The 14,547-nt window shown below is 46.5% G+C and overlaps 1 long non-coding RNA gene across 1 annotated transcript in view; it reads left to right on the top strand.

Annotated features, from left to right (window-relative positions):
* Positions 1-14,547, top strand: part of LOC122692517 — a 32,018-nt gene that overhangs the window by 3,171 nt on the left and 14,300 nt on the right. The window lies entirely within an intron of this gene.

The following is a 14,547-nucleotide window of genomic DNA, read 5'->3' as shown; positions in this document are numbered from 1 at the left end:
TCCAGGGACGCACCTCCTTGACCCCCAGTAAAGAAACATCTCTTACCCCCTTCTTGCCCAGATCTTTGTCTGACCCCAAAGTGGCACTCTCAAAGCCATGAAGTTAGTCGCTCAGTCGTGTCCAACTCTTTGCGACCCCAGGGACTGTAGCCCGCCAGGTTCCTCTGTCCATGGGGATTCTCCAGGCAAGAATACTGGAATGAGTTGCCGTTTCCTACTCCAGGGGATCTTCCCCACCCAGGGATCGAACCCGGGTCTCCTGCATTGCAGGCGGATTCTTTTACCGTCTGAGCCACCAGGGCACCCCTGAGACGGGCCCCCCAAATAGTAAAGAGGCCGTCACCGCTCAGAGTTTATTGCCGGTGTACTCTCCGGTGGCACTGTACCCGCTTTTAAGACACTGAAACCTCAAAACAGCAGAGTGCAGGGTAGCAGGAAGAGGAAGCAAACATTTAAAGAGTGAGTCATATGGGGTGTGATCCTGAGACGTGACCCCGGACGGCTCCTGGGTCTTGTGTAACGTGGTGAAAGGTATGTGCCGCTGGTTCAGAGTGTTTACCCACATCCTGCCAGGACAGCACCCAGACCCCAGAGATGCCGTCTGCCGCCGGGCACTGAACCCATCTCCAGCAGGCTGTGCCTCTGTTCAGTGAGAGTAGCCGCTTTCTGCTGCTGGGGTGCGTGGACCCGCCCCCTCACTTCCTAACAAACCTGGGCCTTTGATCAGAAGCAGTCTTGTGTGGGTTAACCTGACGGTGAATGGGGCCATTCAGTTTGTACACAGATGCCGCTGTTGGCTAGGAAAGCAAACAGAACCGAGAGTTCATTATTCCAGGCAGGAAAAGGTCAGCACCCCGTCCACGATGGAAGAGGTCCAAGGTGCTCCTCGGGTGCCCAGGTGTTTGACTGGACTCCCTAGAGAACCATAGCACTTTAGGGGGCCCAACACTGCTTGCCGAGGACAGCAAGGCGGGTCTCCATCGCTGACGAAGCTCCGTAGCTGTGAGGAGGCAGATCCGTGCGTAGCCCACCACAGCCGCTTTGTTCATCAGCAGGTAGCTGTGAACATTAAGCAGGCACTGGGGAGACTAGGTGGGGAAGAAGCTGACCGAGAGGCACGGGGTGGTCATCGGGTCTACTTAAGTCTTACTAGCACTCTCTGTAATGGAAGGTTTTAGAGGAGAGTAGACCTGGGTACAGATTGAAAAAAAAAAAAACCAACAAACTATTTATTTAGGCTGTGTTGGATCTTCGTTGCTGCTCGGGATTTTCTCTGGTTGTAGGGAGGCTCGCAGTCTCAGTAGTTGCAGCTCCCGGGCTTTAAAGAATGGGCTCAATAGTTGTGGCACATGGGCCTACTTGCTCCACGGCATGTGGCATCTTCCCGGACCAGGGATGGAACCCGTGTCTCCTGCATTGGCACACAGATTCTTTCCCACTGACCCTGGGGACAGATTATGAGCTGGTTTTTGCTCCTGACACCTCTGACAAGCAACTGTGTGTTTGTTTTCCGCATCGGCCACTAATTCTCTAACTCCAGACAGCCACTGAGTGATGAGTGTCTCAATCTGGGCACACTGCTGCTGCTGCTAAGTCGCTTCAGTCGTGTCCGACTCTGTGCGACCCCATAGACTGCAGCCCACCAGGCCGCCCCGTCCCTGGGACTCTCCAGGCAAGAACAGCATGGGTTGCCATTTCCTTCTCCAAAGCATGAAAGTGAAAAGTGAAAGTGAAGTCGCTCAGTCATGTCCGACTCTTTGTGACCCCATGGACCACAGCCTACCGGGTTCCTTCGTCCATGGGATTTTTCCAGGCAAGAGTACTGGAGTGGGTTGCCATTGCCTTCTCTGAATCTGGGCACACTAACCTCTTGCAATTATCATCAGTCTCCACAAGTAACGGGCTCAGTCCCACAAGACTGAACTCCAGCCACAAGTCCCAGGCCTCCCCTGCGTCTGACCGACTGGTTAGAAATTGGGGCGTTCCCAGGACTCGTCCTTGGCTTCCATCATTTGCTAGAATGGCTTGCAGAACTCAAGAAGGCCCTTAGTATTGAAAGTGCGAGTGTTAGCCACTCAGTCGTGTCCGACTCTTTGTGACCCCACGGACTGTAGCCCACCAGGCTCCTCTGTCCTTGGAATTCTCCAGGCAAGAATATTGGAGTGAGTTGCCATGCCCTTCTCCAGGGGATCTTCCTGACCCCGGGATCTTTTGAACCCGGGTCTCCTGCATTGCAGGCAGATTCTTTACTGTCTGAGCCACCAGGATATTACTGATTTATTATAAAGGATGTAACTTGGCAACAGCCAAACAGAAGAGATACTCAGGGGAGGATATGGGGAAGGGATGCAGGGCTCCCAGGCCCTCTCTGGGTGTGTCATCACCCAGCACCTTGATGCATTTACCTGCCTGGAAGCCCTCTGAATCCCGCTGTTCAGGGTATTTATGGAAGCTCCATTACGGAAGCTTGGTTGGTGAAATCACAGGCCATCAGTGCGCAAGCTCCATCTCCCTAGCCTGTCTGGAGGTCAGGGAGTGAGGCTGAGAGTTTCAACCCCCAGTCACATGATTGGATCCAACCAGCCCTGATTCAGAGCTAACTAGGGCTTCCCAGATGGTGCTAGTGGTAAAGAACCCGCCTGTCAATGCAGGAGACGTAAGAGATGCCAGTTCGATCCCCCAGTCAGGAAGATCCCCTGAAGAAGGAAATGGCAACCCACTCCCGTATTCTTGCCAGAACAATCCCAGGGACAGAGGAGCCTGGTGGGCTGCAGTCCATAGGGTCGCAAAGAGTTGGACACAACTGAGAAACTAAACCACCACAAAGAGTTCAAGGAGTAATAACTCCTTTACTTGGAGGGTATATTCCCACTGTCCTCAGACTATTGGATTCCCAGGAAAGTTCCTGAGTGACAAACTTCCGGTTTTTATGGGGTTTTATCTCCCTTGCTCTGGCATGTGTATTTTAGTGAGACATACAAAGTATGTTATCAGCTGACTTCTGCTTTCCTGCTTTCAAGGTCTTATCAGCATTGTGACTGGCCAGGACAGAATCTATAGGGTGCTGAAAGCAGAAGTTGGTGGAAAATCTGGTGATTCTGGGGCAGTATCATACAGCATACCTCTAGCTTGGGAAAAGATTGAAATTTGAAGTACAGTGTCTACTGCATGCGAATTGCTTTTGCACCATCATAAAACTGAACAACGAAGTCAAGCCATCATAATTGTGGAACTGACTGTATTCTTTCTTCCCTTTTCTGAGACAGATATCTCCCCCTAGTCTGTTCTCTGACCGTAACTGTCACCGTTTTGTTGTCTGTGGACTTCCTGGTCACTTGCCCTCATTTTCCACATGGTTTCCTGAAATTCTCTAGAGAGCTTCTGTCTAGACAGATTTGCCATGACTAGGTCGAGTGGATTCCTCCGCCCTCAGAGTGGCTGGTTGCCCCTGGCTTTTGCCAGGCTGCTCTTGTTCATCTCCATGAGCTGCAGAAAATATTGTCACGTTTCTATTTGCCCCTTGATGTGACAGTGTTTGGGAGGCACTGACTTAGAAGACCTATGCGAACATTACCCTCCACACCGTAGCATCCACCTCTCCACTGGGTTCTCCATGCCTCTCAGACATCAACGATTTCTGCTTGCATCCTACTTCCTTAGCAATAGCCACTTGTGATCTTGTCTTAACTTGAGAGGAGCCCCCAGTCCATCAGCATGCTCCTTCCTTGCTTTCCTCTTCAGATGCACTTCCACAGCCTATCATTTCAGTGACCCTCGTTTCACACTAGGATACTTAACACTCCTCTGCCATTCTGTCTTTTTATCACCCCAGTCCTGGAAAAGAAAAAGAAAAAGCCCACCTACGGAATACCTAAATAGACATTTCTCCAAAGAAGACATACAGATGGCCAAAAAGCATAGGAAGAGATGCTAAACATCGCCAATTGTTAGAGAAATGCAAATCAAAACTGCAATGAGGGGACTTTCCTGGTGATCCAGTGGTTAAGAATCTCCCCTCCAATGCAGGGGACGTGGGTTCAATAAGAGAAGCCCCCTTCCCACCCCGCCCATGCACCACAACTAGTGAAAACCCACGTGTCAAGATGAAGACCCCATGCAGCCAAAATTTTAAAATAAAATAAATGAACAAATAGAGTTTAGGCTCAGACAGCTTCTTAAAGTGGAGAATGTTAGACACTGAATGTGACTATTTAAAAAAAAATGCCTACACTTGGAAAAAAAAAATACAACAAGGTACCACCTCACACTGGTCAGAATGGCCATCGTCAAAAAATGTCTACAAATAACAAATGCTGGAAAGCATAAGGAGAAAAGAGAGCCCTCCCACCCTGTAGGTGGGAATGTAAATTGGTGCAGCCACTATGGAGAACAGTGTGGAGTTCCTTAAAAAACTAAAGATAGAACTACCATATGATCCAGCAATCCTACTCCTGGGCACACATCCAGAGAAAGCCACGCTTTGAAAAGGTACGTGCACCCTATGTTCACAGCAGCACTGTCCACAACAGACAAGACACGGAAACCACCTGAATGTCCCACTGGCAGAGGAATGGATGAAGCAGGTGTGGTCCAGATGTACAATGGAGTATTACTCGGCCACAGAGAGAAGGCATGAAGCGACTCGGTGCTTCCCAGGAGGTGCTAGTGGTAAAGAACCCATGAGACAATGCAGGAGATGGGAGTTTGATCCCTGGGTCGGGAAGATCCCCTGGAGGAGGGCATGGCAACCCACCCCAGTTTTCTGGCCTGGAGAATCCCCATGGACAGAGGAGCCTGGTGGGCTACAGTCCATGGGGTCGCAAGCAGCTGGACACAACTGTGTGCACACACACAGCAACATGGATGGACCTAGAGATGATCATATTAAGCGAAGTAAGTGGGACAAAGACAACGATCGTGTGAATCTCAAAAAGGACACAAATGAGCTTATTTATGAAACAGAAAGAGGCTCACAGACTTTGAAAACGAATTTATGGCTACTAAAGGGGAAAGGTCGAGGGTGGAGGGATAAATCGGGAGTTTGGGATTAACACAAACATACTACTATATATAAAATAGATAAACCACGGGGTCCTACCATAGCGCACAGGGAACTCTACTCAATCCTCTATAATAACCTATATGGGAAGAGAATCTGGAAAAAAAAAAGATACGTGTATGAAAGTGTTAGTGGTTCAGTCATGCCTGACTCTGTAGCCCCATGGACTGCAGCCCACAAGGCTCCTCTGTCCATGGGATTTCCCAGGCAAGAGTACTGGAGTGGGTTGCCATTTCCTTCTCCAACACATGTATATGTATAACTAAATCACTCTGCTGTACTCCAGAAACCCACACAACATTATAAGTCAACTGTACTCCAGTGTAAAATTGGGCTTCCTGGTGCCTCCGTTGGTAAAGAATCTGCCTGCCATGCAGAAGACCCAGGTGCGATTCCTGGGTAGGGAAGTTCCCCTGGAGGAGGAAAGGGCAGCCCACTCCAGTATTCTTGCCTGGAGAATCCCATGGAAAGAGGAGACTGGTGGGCTACAGTCCATGGAGTCGCAAACAGTTGGACTCAAGTGAGCATCTGAGCATAAGCCAATATAAAATAAAAAAATTTTTTTTAAAAAAGAAAAAGCCCATCTATCAGGGTTTTTCCCCCGCATATGTTTCTCCCTAAGCAATTGAACATCACTGGAGAAAGTCATATTACAAGGCATAAAGATATGGTGAAAGTGAAAAAGTGAAAGTATTAGTCATGTCCAGCTCTTTGTGACCTCATGGACTGCAGCCTGCCAGGCTCCTCTGTCCATGGAATTCTCCAGGCAAGAATACTGGAGTGGGTAGCTGTTCCTTTCTCCAGGGGATCTCCCCGACCCAGGAATGGAAGCCAGGTCTCCTGTATTGCAGACGATTCTTTACCATCTGAGCCACCGGGGAAGTCATAAAGACGTGATGAGCAAACTCAGGACTGCCCCCGTACAGTGTTGCCTACAGCCCCATTGCAATCCTCTGGTCGGCTCCTCCTCATTGCCATAGTGACAAGCACACTATTTTTAAGCTCTTTGATCTCTGCCCTTGGCCTGGCCTGAGTTCTCAGTCTATGACCTACCTTCTTTATTTAGAGAGAGACCAGAAGTCGTTGGCTGGTCAGTTCCTCAACTTCCCTAAACTGAAACCAGAATGTGACAATATTTCCAGGACTGTTCTTGAACAACAGTGAAGTTCTTCTTATCTCACGCTAATCCTTCTTGCCTTTTTTTTTTTTTTTTTTGCATTTCTTGTCTTTTAAATTGTAGTAGAGTTGATGTATATTATATAAGTTTACAGGTGTACAATATGGTGATTTACACTTCTTAAAGGTTATACTCCGTTGACAGTTATTATAGAACATTGGCGATATTCTCCGTGTTGTGCTATATATCCTTGTATTTATTATATACATAATGGTTTGTACCTCTTAATCCCTTACCCCTACACTTCCCCTCCCCACTTCCCTCTGCCCACTGGTAACCACTGGTTTGTTCTCTACATCTGCGAGTCTGTTTCTTTTTTATTGCTGTTATATTAACTATTTTTTTTTTTTAGATTCCACATATAAGAGATAAAATACAGTATTTGTCTTTCTCTGTCTGACTTACTTCACTTAGCATAATACCCTCCAAATTTTTCATATTGTTGCAAATGGCAAAATTTCCTTTCTTTCTATGGCCGACTAGTGTTCCATTGTGCATGTGTGTGTGTGATCTTTATCCATTCATCTGTCGACGGGCACTTAGATTGCTCCCATACCTTGACAGTCGCAATAATGACACTGGGAACACTGAGGTGCATGTATATTTTTAATGCTTTTGTTACATTAATGCTTTTGTTGCTTCTGCATATAGACCCAGGAGTGGAGCTGCTGGATCATATGGTAGTTCTGTTTTTAGTTTTTTGACTCAGAACACTTCTATTTGTCTTTTTGACCCTTAAATATATCCTTCTTCCCATCAACTTACTTTCTCTCTTAACAAGCGATATTCTGCTGCTAATACTCAGCATCTCCTGCTCACAGAACCTTTCATTGAGTGACTTTTTGAGAAATAATTGTTGTTTTCAATTGTGGTCAAATACACATAACAGAAAACTTACCTTTCAAGCTTGCCTTTTTTGGAAATGTACCCCTCAGTGGTGATAAGAATGTTCACACTGTGACCACGTGAATGCACAAAGAAAAGATGGTTGTCAACAAGCCAGGCAGAGGGAACTCAGAAGAAGCCAATCTCCAACTTGATCTAGGATTTCTAACTTCCAGCATTGTGAGAATATGAATTTCTGTCTAAGCCATACAGCCTGTGGCTCTTTGTTATGGCAGCCCCATGGAAACTAACCTAACACTTTGAAAAAAAAATTTTTTTTTGCAGCCACTTCAAGAATCTTAATTCAGGGATCAAATCCATGCCCCCTGCAGTGGAAGCACAGAGTCTTAACTGCTGGACCACCAGGAAAGTCCCCTATATTCTCTTTCAAATCCATCAACTTCTATACATCTCTGTATCAGTCACAGGTTGCTGAGTAATTCATTTCCCCAAAGGAATGAAATTCTACAGCATGGATGAGCCTTGAAGACATTACATTTAGTAAAATAAGCCAGACACCAAGTAACAAATACTATAGGATTCCACTACCACAAATACTATAGTAATCCAAATACTATAGGATTCCACTATGTAAAGTAGTCAAATCCATAGAGACAGAAAGTAGAATAGTGTTTACCCAAGGCTGGGGGCAGGGGGAATGGGAGTGAATATTTAAGGGGCCCAAAGTTTTAGTTTGGGATAATGGAAAAAAAAAGTTCTGGGATGTGTAGAGTGGTGATGATTGTACCACCACTGAATGAAGACCACCGAACTGTATGCTCAAAAATGGAAAATTTTAGGTAAATTTTGTGTTATGTGTGTCTTACCACAAAAGTTAAAAGGAAGAAGATGGGACTTCCCAGGCGGTCCGGTGGTTAAGACTCTGCACCTCCAGTGCTGTGGGTGTGGATGTGGGGGGTGGGGTGGGCCGGGTGCAGGGTCGATTCCTGCTCAGGAAACTAAGATCTCCACACGCCTAATGGCTCAGTCAAGAAAAGAAAAAAAAAAAAAAAAAAAGAAAGAAAGAAAAATATTACGTAAAAGATACATAAATAAAATGTAAAATTCAGTTCTGTAGTTCCACTGGCCACATTTCAAGCACAGAGCAGGGTCATCATATTGGACTGAAGTATGTTAGTTGCTTAAACTCGGAAATCTGAAAGTCAGTTTTTTGGAGTGTGGACGCCTGTACTGGGCTCCCCTGGGTGGCTCAGACAGTAAAGACTCTGCCTGCAACGCAGGAGACCAGGATTCCATCCCTGAGTCGGGAAGAGCCCCTGGAGGAGGAAATGGCAACCCACTCCAGTATTCTTGCCTGCAGAATCCCATGGACAGAGGAGCCTGGTGGGCCATAGTCCATGGGGTTGCAGGAGAGCTGGACACGACAGAGCCACCAACACTTTCATACTTTCACTTTCAGCCTGTGCTAGATACAGATCCCAGCAGTATTAAAAAAAAAAAAACAAAACTTTGTGACTAAGTGGGGTTTATTCTAGAAATGGAAGGATGGCTAATATTCAGAAACCGTTAATGAGATTTAACCCATGAACAGAGCCAAGCAGAAAAAAACCATGTGACTATCACATATGCGCTAAAAGAGTATCTGACAAAATGCAATTTTAAAAAACTGAATAAACAGGAAGTCAGGGTTCCTAAAGCTGTTAGACATCTGTGGTTTTCCAGGGCTCCTGCTCTGTGAAGGAATTTCTCTGGTCTTTGGGGTCAGGGTGGCTGTGGAAAGCTACTGCTTCTAGAATTTCCTCTCCAGGCTTCAGCATGTATAAACACTACAGACCAGGTCTGGTGCCATGGGAACTTCCCAGCACGGGACCCTCTACTGGGGTTAGTTAAACCTCTTGTAAACACACAGGTGGGAGCTATTGTCTGACTTTTTTTTTTTATTTTTGGCTAGGCGACTCGTGGGATCTAGTTCCCCCACCAGGGATTGAACCCATGCCCGCTGCTTTGGAAGGCAGAGGCTTAACCACTGGACCACCAGGAAGTGCCACTATTGTCTGATTTATTAGGAGGACTAAAGGGACCAAGACTGGCCTTCTTCTCCCTCTCTTAGCTGAATGCTTCCTTCCAGGGCTTTGAATTGGGCAGGAAAGAAGCAAGGACATTGGAAATTAAGAGTGCAGCTTCAAGGGTGAAGGTATGAAGTGCTGAGTGCTGAGTGCTGAGTGGAGGGAGTGACCGGGGTGGGCAGGGGGGGCCGGTGGCCAGGCAGCTTCTTGGCCTGGGTGGCTGGGTGCACGTGACAAGAGCATTCTCTCCACTGTGTATTCTTGGCTTCCGGCCAGTTTACATTCCCCGGCCGTCCCCTGCACTCGGCCATTTACTCTGTTCTGTGGCCTGCCCTTAACCCCCTCCTTTGCTTCCCACATGCCTTTCACTTGCAAATCAGAACCCGGATAGGTAGCAACTCTCACCATTGCTGGAGACCCCCAGGAAACCACCCCCCACCTTTCTGAGAGGAGGTTTCACCCCATGAGATGATTTTCTTTCTCCTCGTGATGCAGATTGGATTAACAGATGGTGATTTTCATCGTAATCTCTTCAGCAAAATAGACTGAAGTCTTCTGTTTGGAAAACGTAGGCTGCCTGTGGTGGAAGGGCTGGAGGGGTGGGGAAGGAAGGAAGGAAATCTTATTTGGTTTGTAAAACTCCCCTGCTAAATGTACTTATCAGATGGAAATAAATCAAGTCTCTGCTTATAAGGGACTGGATAAATAAGCTCTGGTACCTCCAGATAATGCGACAAGATGTATATCTTAAAAAAAAAAAAAAAAAAAAAAGAATTAGGAAGCTCTAGTTACCTAAATGGAAGATTTCCCAGGATAACAGTCTTAAGTGAAAAAGGCAAGATGCGGAACCCTGTTACAAGGATTTAACCTTCTGCGTGACCAGAGTATTGACTGAGCGACTGAACTGAACTGAACTGAAACTTCTGCGTGAGAAAATATGAAAATAAGAAGATGTGTTCCTATTTTATTGTGTTTTGTATAAACACTGGAACAGTCCACAAGAGACTCAGAACAGTGGTAACCTCCCCAAGAGCGGGCAAAACCTCCACAAAACAAGTAGGAACTTCCCTGATGGTCCAGGTTTACGACCCCACACTTCCTCTGCAGGGGGCTCAGGTTCCATCCCTGGGTGGGCAACTAAGATCCCACACACCTCATGCTGTGTAGCAAAAAAAACAAAAACAAAAACAAAAAACAAACCCAAAGCAGAAAAAACACAAACCAACAACAACAGAAAACTGAGATGTGGGACTGAAACTTCTTTCTGTATGTGTATAAATTTTAAATTCTAAACACATGAACACATTACTTACTTAAAATCATATCTATAAATAGATTATATGACTCAAGGCACAGAAAATACTTAGGACAATGACTCCACGTCAGTATATGCTAATTATTATATGATGCATAATGCATATTAATATGATATAATATATGCCATGGAAAGTTCTGGAAAGCTACACAAGAAATGGGCTCAGACCAAAGGGAAAGGAGGACTGGGCAACTGGAACTTTATCTACCCTTTTTGGTGCGTTTTCTGAGTCTTCTCTCCTGGTAAATGCATTACCAAGTCCAACCACAGAAGGATGCATACATTTTAACGAGCTATTTATAATCTGCCAGGCAAGGAGCCTTAGGATGACAAATGAATACAGATGACTTTTTCTCCTGAGCATCTACGAGAAGACTAGAGGAAGCTGATCACAAATGTCGCAGTTCGCCTTCACAGATAAAAATAAGTGGGGACCAAAAAAAAAAAAAAAAAAAGTGGGGAATCTAACATACAAAATTGCAAACCATGATCCACGGTCATGGGATTTATCCCATACCTATTGGGGATTGGGGCGGGGGGGGGGGGGGAGGTGTCTGTGGCCTGGAGACTGGGGTCACCTCCTGGAGCCAGGTAACCTCTTCATGCCCTCTGGGACCTCAGAACAGTGGCAGCTTCCATAGAAAGACCTCGTTTCAGGTCATCTTGGGGCTGAACCCAAGTTTTCACCACTTGCGGTCTCTCTTTCTAAATCTGCAGCGAAAAGGCACAGGGCCAGCCCAAAACACACGAAAACAACTCAAGATGGTCTCGGCCCTGCGATGGGGGCGGAGAGGCGGGGAGGGCGCCTCCGTGTGGGGTCGCCCTCTAGCGGACGGCGAGGGTAAAGCACGTTCAGCCTGGAAATGGAACAAGGGCGTCGGTCTTCTTTTCCTTTCCCGGCCGGGTGTCAGGGGCGAGTGTGCGAGATCGCCAAGAAGCTCGCTGCTACGCCCCGCACATTGGAGGAGAGACGGGGAGGAACCAAACCCCTAGACTAGTTGTCTTTTCTGCGCAGGGAAATCAAACGGTATGGAGGAAGCGCACAAGTGTCTCCTAGGCTGAGTGAAAGGGTCTTTGGAGGGTGTGACCTTTGAGCTCAGAGCTGAAGGATGAAGATGACCCAGAGGCCAAGGAAGGCTTTTCATTCCAGGCGCGGGAAAGAGCAAGTGCCTTGAGGGAGAGGGAACCCCTTCCCCCCCTCGCATCAGGGGACTGTCCCCGCCCCGCCCCCCCCGCCCCCGACGTGTTTCTGGAAGAGCAGAAAGCCCACGTGGATGAACCCAGGACTGCAGAGGGGAATGGGGGCAGATAACATGGTATTGTCACAAAGACAGATTATACAGGCCGAGGAAACAGAATACAGATTTCAGGCACATGCACACACGTTGAAAGCCACCGATACGTGAACAAACGCACGCAGCATTGCCGTGGAGAAAGGATGAACGTGGTTTTTGTTGTTTTGTTGTATTGCTCAGCCGATGACCCTACCCCACACCGTGCTGCTGCTGTTATTCAGCCGCTCAGCCCTGTCTGATTCTTTGCCACCGTCTGGACTGTAGCCTGCCAGGGTCCTTTGTCCCTGGGATTCTCCAGGCCAGAATACTGGAGTGGGTTGCATTTCCTTCTCCAGGGGATCCTCCTGACCTAGGGATCAAATTCCCATCTCTTCTGTCTCCTGCATTGGCATGTGGGTTCTTTACCACTAGTGCTCCCGGGAAGCCCCCTCTTATCATATCCCCAAATAAATTTCCAGATGGTTCTTAGGTCTAACCGAGGAAGATCAAACAGCATATTCAAGAAGAAGACGTCTTTGCGATATTGAGATTGGCAACAATTTCTTAAACAGGACACAGAATCATCGTGTGCAAGTGAAAAGTGGTAAACTGAACTAGAACTTCTGTCACTATAGGTTGAATGTCTATACCCCTTGAAATTCGTATTTTGAAATCCTGACTCCCAACATAACAGTATTTGGAAGTGGGGGCTTTTGGGAGGTCACTAGGTCATAAAAGTGGAGCACTTGTTAATGGGGTGGATGTCATTATAAAGGATCCCTTCACACTACTGTGTATAAAATAGATAACTAATAAGAGCCTACGACTAGCACAGGGGACTCTATTCAGTATTCGGTAGTGACCTCGATGGGAAAAGAATCTAAAAAAGAGTGGAGATATACATATGTATATATCTACTTACCTGGTGGCTCAGATAGTAAAGAGTCTGCCTGCAATGCAGGAGGCCTAGATTTGATCCCTGGGTTGTCGGAAAGATCCCCTGGAGAAGGGAATGGCAATGCACTCCTGTATTCTTGCCTGGAGAATTTCCTGGATAGAGGAGTCTGGCGGGCTACAGTCCATGGGGTTGCAAAGAGTTGGGCACGACTGAGCGACTTTCACTACACCACTACTGTATGTATACGTATAACGGATTCACTTGGCTGCACATCTGAACCTAACTTTGTATATCAACTATAATCTAAAAAAAAAAAAGGCCCATCAGAGCATCCTCCAGACCCTATGCCATGTGAGAACACAGCGGGAAAAGAGTGAGCCAGGAAGCAGACCCTCGCCAGTCACCAAACTGCTGCTGCGCTGATCTTGGTCTTCCAGCCTCTAGAACCATAAGAAATAAATGTCTTGTGTGTAAGTTACCGGCTTGATTGCAGCAGCTCAAATGAAATAAGACATCTGTTCACCTCAAGTCACTTTCCTGTTTTTTTTCTTAATTAGTTTTTGTTGGCGTGTAATTGCTTTACAGTGCTGTGTTACTTTCTGCCGCACGGCAAAGTGAACCAGCTACATGTATACATATCGCCCCCTCTTTTTTTGGATTTCCTTCCGAGTTAGGTCGCCGCAGAGCCCTGAGTAGAGAGAGTTCCCTGAACTATACATCCTCACTAGTCATCTATACACTCTCACCAGTCATCCATTCCACACATATTATCAATAGCATATATATAATATATGCTAGGTACTCAGAATAGGAAAAAGGAGTCCAGAATGGCGATGGCTAAAAAACAAGGAAGGGAAAAGCCCGTGAAGATAGAACAAAGGAGGGTCTGAGGACTGGAGTGAGGGTCTCAGATAAAACAAACAAACAGCGCTCCTGGCTAGCCCAATTTACACAGGGCAGGCCCCGGGGAGGAGAAAAAGCATATAAAAAAGAGGAGCTAATTTTGGGCCGGGGACCTCTCTTCTCTTCATGTCTTTTGGGTCGGCATTCCCTCACGCCTCGAGGATGTATTTTCCTTTACTTTCTAAATAAAACAGCTGTAACACGGAGCTGTAACATTGGTCTGTCCCAGGGCTGTAACACTGGTCCATCTGTTGCTTCAAATTTTTGTTGCGCCGAGACAGAACCGAGGGAATTACAAACTCCCCGAAGTCTGTATCAGTCCCAGTCTCCCAGTTCATCCCCCCACTACCTCCTTCCTCCCTTGGTGTCCACATGTTTGCTCTCTACATCTGTGTGTCTATTTCTGTTTTACAAATAAGATCATCTTTACCATTTTTTCTAGATTCCACATGTATGCATGAATACACAGTATTTCTTTTTCTCTCTCTGACTTACTTCACTCATTTCACAGTTTCACGTGTCTACAAATGCCCTAACTTCATTCCTTCTTCTGGCTCAGTGATGTCAAAAGTCATGTTTGACGATCAGTGTGGCAAAGTCACAGTTCAAATGCTTTTGAACTGTGGTGTTAGAGAAGACTCGTCAGAGTCCCTTGGACTGCAAGGAGATCAAACCAGTCCATCCTAAAGGAAATCAAGCCTGAATATTCATTGGAAGGACTGATGCTGAAGCTGAAGCTCCAATATTTTGGCCACCTGATGCAAAGAACTGACTCCTTAGAAAAGACCCCGATGCTGGTGAGAGGGTAACAGGCAGGAAGGCCAGGGGTCTCCAAACAGAGGAAATAGGCTACAAGGGTCAGACATTTTTTAATCTCTCCCTTAAGTGGCAGGAGGAAACAAATTATAAGTGTCAACTTTTTTTTTTTTTCCTTCTCTATACAAAATTAAGGAGGTTTTTCTTATGATTCTATGTTGCCATGGTGACACCTAGTTCCACCTGAACTTAA

Source organism: Cervus elaphus, chromosome 4 (genome assembly GCF_910594005.1).
Source record: "Cervus elaphus chromosome 4, mCerEla1.1, whole genome shotgun sequence".
Taxonomy (NCBI): domain Eukaryota; kingdom Metazoa; phylum Chordata; class Mammalia; order Artiodactyla; family Cervidae; genus Cervus; species Cervus elaphus.
The sequence above is the reverse complement of the archived record's forward strand: the minus strand, read 5'-3'. Positions and strand labels throughout refer to the sequence as shown.